The sequence below is a fragment of the Cupressus sempervirens genome, chromosome 9, assembly GCF_028749045.1.
Source record: "Cupressus sempervirens isolate cs-2001-9-10 chromosome 9, ASM2874904v1, whole genome shotgun sequence".
In the NCBI taxonomy this organism is placed as follows: Eukaryota; Viridiplantae; Streptophyta; class Pinopsida; order Cupressales; family Cupressaceae; genus Cupressus; species Cupressus sempervirens.
In genome coordinates, this window is record NC_143126.1 from 226,545,860 (window position 1) to 226,554,545 (window position 8,686).

General features: G+C 33.8%; 1 pseudogene; it reads left to right on the forward strand.

Moving 5' to 3' along the window:
• Positions 1 to 4,414: 4,414 nt before the first annotated feature.
• The window catches only part of LOC149538325 (uncharacterized), a 44,111-nt pseudogene continuing 39,839 nt past the window's right edge, over positions 4,415 to 8,686 (forward strand).

The window sequence follows — 8,686 nt, forward strand, 5'->3', positions numbered from 1 at the left end:
AACTCAATGTTCCTTTTAGCACGCTGGCAGTCAAACCAATAAATTGCCTCCATCTATATCTTTCCTTCAAATTTGGCATTTCAAATTAGGCCCACAGATGACCAAGGACACGTGTCATCGACTCGTTAACATGCTATACTTATCTTTCGAGCACCTTTCCATAGCAGGCTAATGATAACAACACTTAAGAACACAACGGTGGGTCCCTTGATTGTTAACTTGCTATACTTATTCTTCGCACATGTCTTCATAGCGAGTTAACGAGCACCGTCGATCAATACTTGATTTTGTGGACAACAACTTACTGCAATAGTGGTGGGCCATCATTCTCCAACTCACTATGCCTAACTTTCACACATCTCTTCATAGAAAATTAACAATGGCCTTTGATCCTGGATTGATCTAACGATCATAATTCTTTGCTTGCTCTATACATGGGGAGTGGGTCCATATACTTCTGTCGTTGAGATGGCTGAACATGCTGGCACACACATGTACTCCTTTTTATCTGTTAACGACATCACATGTTCTTGACCTTGCCATGTCTATGACTTTCAGGCAGGTCGCCACATCACTACCGGAAAAAACACTAAATATCCAGCTAGTGACCTCCTAGTAGATAGACGTTGGGAAATAAAGCTCCACTTGCACAAAAGTAAAAGAAAAATCTGCACAAGATTTTCTTCAGGATCCTTAAGAAAAAGTGTAGTTATAACAAAAACACCATGTTTTGCAATTGATCAGGCCCTCACTATGTCACTATCGGGAAAGTGGTGTTCCATTCCGGCTAGCAATATAGTGACCTTTGATGGATTCTAAATTCTGGTGATAGAAAACAAAACACCTACTGATTGAAAACCCTTTCAATTAATGTTGGTATCAGAGGAGGTGGTTGTGCACATTTATAATACTACATGGGACCTTTCATGGTCATAGCAGCCCTTTAAGAGAACACTGCCCATTTTCCAAAATCTAAGCATTCGCTATGTCACCACCTGTGAGTCACATAGATTTTTTTGATAGTGACTTAGTCAATGTCAAAAAACTTGGACATCGATGACACCATTCACAGTTTTCTTCACGTGCGTTCATTCTTGAAACTAACAAGCTTGGGACACATCATGTGCCAAAATTTACTTCATGTTAACAAAATTCTCAGTGCCTGATTCCTCTTTTTAGTACCAAGGACACGTGTCATCAAGCTCATTAACTCGCTATACATAACAATCGAGCATCTTTCCATAGCGAGTTAACAATGACCGTAGATTCAAAAGGATCCAACGGTGGGGTAAAACTCTTTTCACAAGGATTGAACAATGAACTCAACATGGGTGGGAAAAGAAACACTCGCTTATCATCCTATTTATAATAAATTTTTGTGCCAGGGAAAAATTTAAATGGAATAGGATACAGAGTTTTAACAAAAAAAATTCAAAGGCTAACAAAATATGACTTAGCTAGAAAACCTATTCACCATTAATGGATCTCAATCTGAAAATTTTTACCTGGACAATGGAAATTTATTATGCAAAAATTCTGACCAACACTCCAAATGCTAGACCAAGTATGAAATTAACCGTAGGTCAAGAGGAACCACTTACAACCATTTCACTCACTGAATTTTTAGCTCACCATTTCACTCATTTTTTGAACTTGTTTGATGTTTGGTGTTGGTTTTGGATGTTTAAACAATCAAGCACACTAAGTTACACATCAGCAGTCCTAATAAGGTTGCCACTAGGATGTACAAAGATTAACTAGAGGGTTTCCTCGATATACGCAAGGTATGTGAGGCTCAAATCTATAGATGAAAGAAAATAGTGCCATAGAGCCAGGGGGTGAGGTAACCCAAATCTCTGCCTTCACTTCCCAAAGGTATAAAGTTCTTTGAGGCTTAGCCAAGAGTGACAAAATTTGGCTTCCAACAAAGGTGTCTTTTGATTCATCTCTTGATTCTTATACTCTACCAAAACACTAGAGTTGTGGTCATCCCAAGCGGTGATGAAATCCCCAAGTAGGCCTCCTAAAAAATATAAACAAGACCACTTATTTTTTCTGCACTCAAGATCACCTGAAGGCGCAAGAGGAGAGAATATGTAAGTGGCCTCAGGGTTAAAAGATAGTTGTTCTTTCTTGATGGAGCTTTAGGTTCTGTAATCTATTGTTGAAGGCACTCATGTTTAAACATGCATTGTTCTTTCCAACTTGACAACATCGTCAACATAAAGTAAATTGGTCATCTTCAACATATGCAAAATGCTGAAAATAAACCAATTCCCTTGAGTTATTCAAGATTGAGCAAATTCATTCTAAGCACCAAGTCCAAATGTTTCATAGAAAGTTTTTTTGTCCTTAGGCATTCGAGAGTGTGTGCACTATCTAAACATTCATTCCAATGAAAGCATGTCAATTTGCATTAGCAACTCAAGATTGTGTTTGATTATTCTACACATGCATTCCAATAAAAAACTTGTTGATTACTAAAGGCATTCAAGAGTGTGTTAGATCATTATTCATTCTAATGAAATGTGTGTAAATTTCCTTAAATTATTCAAGAGTGTGTGTAAAGTTTACCATAATGCATTCAAGAGTGTATTTAACCTTTAGATATTAGTTGCAACATCCATTCCAAGCACAAATGATTAGTTAATGCAAGTTCATTTACCATATTAGATCCTACAAGTGATTAAAACCAGTACAAATCTCCAAGTGATTAAAAACACTATAAATTTCTAAGTGATTAAAATCACTACAAATTTCCAAGTGATTAAAATCACTACAAAATTTCCAAAGCTTGTCTCCCACAGTAACAACCAGATTAAAAATCTCATAGGCCTCCTAAAGAATATAAACAAGACCACTTCTTTCTTGTGCACTCAAGATCACTTAAAGGCATGAGAGGAGAAAATACGTAAGTGGTCCTAGGGTTTAAAAGAGAGTTGTTCATTTTAGATCCAAACCCAAATGTGTAGGTAAATTTTAAGCCTCAACATGAAAATGTGTGGAAAACACTTTAAAAATATTTCAAAAGGATCAAATTGACTTCAAAAGTTTATTCCTTTGATTTTTCTAATAATAAGTTATGAGCATTTTAAGGTTGCATAGAAAGAGTGACTTTGAATGCATGCACATGATTTTAGCAATTGAAACTAACAAAATGATGGTCAAATCTAGATAGAGGGCTGAATCAGCTTTCTAATGCATTTTCAATCATCCCAAATATAGCTCATACACAAAAGTTATAGACATTTTACCGAAAGTGCTTCTTTATAATTTGCAAAGAGGAATGAGGCTAAGTTAAGCCCCTAAATAGACATCCCCTGGGCCCCACGTGACCATAGGTTGGAAGACAGGTGCTAAATTTTTAACATAGCCCTTGGTCATCCATATGACTCTTATGTGCTTCAAACACGATGGTGGGCTTTTTGGCTTGATTTGAGACAAATCATTGAACTTGATCTCCAAGTGCAAGCCTTCAACCTACAAGCTTAAAGTCACAAAATACACTCAAAAATACATTAGATGATTAGTTTGAACCTCTAAAGTGGGTCCCACTGGGCATGCCAAAATGTATATGTGAAAACCTAACCTGTCAAGAGCACGCGTGAACAAGTGAATGTTAGTTGTAACATGTGCATATGAAAGATTAGAAAAAAATGAAAATACAACTAAAATCAACTTGAGTTTAACAACTTATGCAACCAAAAATTAAAGTCCTCACATAACCTCAAAGCAACTCAACAAGGACACCCATAAGAGGCCTTATTGGTGTGCTTAAGTGTGAGGGATGTAGATATGCTCTCCCAAACACAACTATTGAATCTCTTAATGATTAAAATGCAATATGTAATGAATCTATGCTAAGAATATGTGTGAAATACCTTAAAACAATGGCTATGAGTAAGCCACCCTCAAAGGATTACATGGATATGGAGGTGAATGGAATGCAATGAATAAAGAAACCTACAACATCATACTACCATGGAACTAATGAAAAAGCTAGAAATCTAAGTAATGCAAACAACTACCAAAGGTTAGTTCTAAGCATAAAATCTCTAAAAGGCTCTAGAACTCTACTAGCATTATAACAATGCATATGGAGGAGATGATATCTCTAAAAGCTCTAAGAATAAACTAGCATGATACTAATGCAAATGAAAAATGATGTTAAAATGCTTGAGACAAGGGCTCTATTTATAGGTTTGAGAGAGGCCTTGGGGAGGTGGCCCCTATGTGGCATCCATATAGGAGCCACATAGGAGACACATAGGCCATGCAAGCGTGGCAAGGGAAATGATAAAGAAAGGGAGATAGTGGGATCAATTTAAAATTGAAGGTAATGGGGGACATGTCATAGTGGAGGAATAAAAAAATAAGGTGAGCAGGAGACATGTCATAGTGGAGGAATAAAGAAATGAGGTAAGTGGGAGAAACGTCATAGTGGAGGAAGAAAGAAATGGGGAGAGTGGAGGACATGTCATAGTGGAGGAATAAAGAAATGAGGAGAGTGGAAGACATGTCATAATGGAGGAATAAAGAAATGAGGTGACTGGGAGACATGGAGGATAAATGAATTAAAAATTCATTTTGAGGGCTAGATGGATAAAGGGGGAATAAATGATTTTTAGAAATCATTTATCAAATTTGATGGAAGATGGATTAGGGTTAAGATTAATTTAGATTAATCTTAATTAGGTTTGAGAAGATTAAGCATGTGGAGGATTTAAATAAATTGAATTTATTTAAAAGGGAATATATGATGTCGCTATGCATTAAATGAATTTAACACATTAGAGGGGAGTATATGAATTAAATTCAAAATAAATTAGGGAAGTGAACTTATTTAATTAAGTAAAATTAATTAAATAAGTAGAAGAATATGAAAAAATGTAATTCATTAATTAATAATTAATCATAATGTCAAAGGAGATATTAAAATAATTAATATAGTGTTTTAGGACAATTTAAGGCGTCTACATTTTTCCCCTCTTGGATGTAGTGTCAGGACAACATTACATCAAAGAAAAAGAAAATACAAATTGCCCCAGTAAGGAAAGGAGTCAGAAGAGTTGTGTGATAGCTATGACAAGGGAGGAGGGTGCCCCCTCAAGGAAATGGAGTGAAAAAGGAAAAAAAAAAATTTTGCCCCTTTTTTTTGAAAATGGACATGGGAAGGAAAAGGGAAACGCTTAAATAGTACCCTTGTCTCAGAAAAAAAATTACAATGAAGCCCTAGTCTACATGAAACCTAACTACATGAATGCAAAGGATTCAATTGTGTTCATATAGGAGAGCATACCCTAGTTTGATATTGCAAAAGGAGTGATGCACCAAATGCTATAGTAGCATAGATGAAAAGGTTCCATTGCATGGACTAGACTCTCAACATAATAGATGTAGGTTTCAATGTGAGGATGGAACAAATGCATGTATGCATTAGATAGGTGTGGGCACACCCAAATTCTTTTGAAAGAATTTGGTGGTAACTATGCTAACCTATTAACCCCAGTAAGCAATGCATAATCATAACTCAAAACCAACATAGATGTGCGAAAGAATCATGAAAATAGATCATACTACAAAATGATGAGTGTAATCAGGTAAGTTGTTCAAATGATACCAAGATATTGAAGATCGAGGTATACTTGAGAAGCTATTGTTGATACACAAAGATATAATCCACAAAAAGACCTCATGACCAAGTAGTCATTAAGTCCATAGTTCTTGCCATGAACCAGATTTTGATAGTGAAATTTGTGAAGCATGTGTAGGAAGGATACATCCTATAAGGTACAAATTGATTGTTTGATTGAAATTGAATATTTAATTTATGATGGAATTGAAATGTCAATGTTAAGCCTATAGAGGAAGGATACATCTTGTAAGGAAAAAATTGATTGATTGATTGAAATTGATTGTTTGATTGAATTTTTTATGGTTTGAACTGACGGTAATTCTTTGAACAGAACAAGGTTCTCAAATCATTTAGTTATAGTGTGAATCTGTGCAAGCTTGGTTTTGCAATCACTATTTTGATAAGCTCAGTGTGATGGAGTGAAGCTCAGGTCATGAGATCATATGCTAAATGGAAAATTAGCATCTAAAGAATATCAACCATACCTCAGGAAACTTTAACAAGACATACATATTTTCTAGAGAATGATAGAAGAGTAATGATCTTGACATAAATTTTCCTTTTGTCAAAAACTAAGAGGTGGTTATACTAGACCAATAACATCCATAATAGACCATTTTCACTTAATGAACCATCATCATATCCTTCTATAACAATGGTAGCTAAACACTAATGTCAAATTAGTGATGAGTAATTTTAGTGGCATTGGAAAGTGTTAAGCTAGCATTGAGAAGAAATATGAAGGAAACACCCAAATAATAGCAAACTAATGAGTCCTCAAAAATTATAGCATTGAAATGAAAGTAGTAATATAATTTCAATATAATTTAAAGAGAAAGTGACAACTATATACAAATCATAGCATCATAATAATTCACGCCACAGTAGTAGTATCTAGATAAAATGAAATAACTTGTAAGAACATCCTTTAGACCCAAGGAATGTGTGTATAAGAAGAATATTATTCAATTAATTAGTATCATGTTTCGAATACTACCCATTCTTAACTAATTAATCTAAACTTGCAACCTTCCATGAAAGAATGTACTTCATTTAATACATTGTAATAGATGAGATGAGCTTAAATGGTATAAAATTGTTAGAAAAAAATGATATTAGGTTGTTAGAAGTAGTCTGAAATAAAAATCATGTCACATTTAGTTGATGTGCAATCATTCTTTTTGGCAATCTAGATCAACTACCAACATGAAAGAGATTGCAATGTATGCATCAAGTTCCTAGACAAGCACTATGGTGCAACTTCAAAATTGTTATAATGCTAGTTTCTTTATTGTTTATAATGAAGAAAACCTTTTGTAATAGATTTTTGTCCACTTCTCTCAAAATTATGCAATGTGAACCCTAGTATTATTGATTGTCAAATTTTAAAGTCATGATCAAGCTTTGAACTTACTTTTGAATAATAATTTATTTAGCAAACATCCTACCACCTTTTTGCAACAAATGAGATGGTGTCACTCCATAATAGAGGCATATTTCCCCAATTTTAAGCCACTTTCCATACATATTATAGAACAATGGAAGAGATGGTCATGGTAAAATCTAGATTGAAAACAACTCCAATCTCAAATCCTTTTGTGTATTGGACAAGAAGTTAGGTTATGTATAAATAGCGGAAACATTTATCAATGTAAACTTTTTGACATTTTCATTAAATTATATAGTCATTTGCATGTCTTATGAAAGGAAGTGATTGTATATTAAAAATAGCTATTGCATTTTTTCGAAGTTATGAACAGTCACATTGGATTAGTGCATGATAATATTAATAGTTACATTTGCATTCAAGAATTAAATGCATATAAATGGAGATAAAGAGGAAGAGACCACCTATACTAGTATTCCCAATCCTTGCATAGAAGCATATGATTCCTCTCTCAAATAGCTTTAGGCTCATCATCTATAGCATCTATGATTTAGAAAATATACCTACAAATAATACAGGGTAATTCTCATCTACCTTTTCCTGGCATTTGAGATCCTCATTACCTCATGTGTTCATCATTTTGGATGATGTTAATTGTGAGGACCTATTGAATACTCTAATGCAAGAAAGGGGCACATGCCTTGGATTAGGTAGTTTGATTATTATCATTGCCTATTATTGAAGACTCCTTACAAACTAGGGTGTCTCCTTGAATTCAATTCACAAAATGCCAAAGATGGAGCACTACCATTCAAAGAAACTTGTTACTATGCTTTCAATGGGGTAGCTCCACTAGATGCTTTTGAAGGTCTCGTTAACAAGATTGTGTGTGCCTATGATGGATTCCCCTTGTCTCTCAAGGTCATTGTACGAATGGTGTATGGAAGGACTAAGAAGAAATTGAAATCTATGTTACAAAAGGTTTCAAAATTATTTCTCAAAAAAAAATGATAGCCTACAATATATGCTCTTTGAGAAATGTATATTTGATAAAATACTCCCATGCTTGCTGCACTTTCATCATTGTCTTTTCCAATTTGTTTTATAGTGGTTATTGGCTTGGGTTTCTACACTAGGATTTGTATTTGTAGGAGCCCCAAGTTTGCTAGATATTTTCTTTATTTGATTCATAACATATAGATTTATGCACCACTATTATTATATGTGTTTGATTTCTATGACTCCATTACTCAAAGTAGCGTCATTGAAGATAAAAACCAATTGCATTTATCATTTTTGAGGTCATGAACATTAGAAACATTTTGACAAATTAGAGTTGAGACAACATGTTGATAAAAACATAAGAGGTTTGGATTGTTTTTCATTAAATCTCTATTGTTTTTAGATGTTAAATTTTGTAACCGAATTTCATTTATTTGTTATCAATTTGATTTTCTTAAGAGTTTGAATTTGTTAAGAATATGATAAAATTGATTACATTTTCTATTATATATAAATTAAAAATATTCTTTTAAAGAATTTGTGATTTTGTGTGAAAATCTTATTTTGGAAAGACTTTAACTTAAGAAAAATTTAGTTAATAAACTTATACTACTTAAATTTCTAAATTATAAATTACAAAAAACATACAATTTAATTTGAGG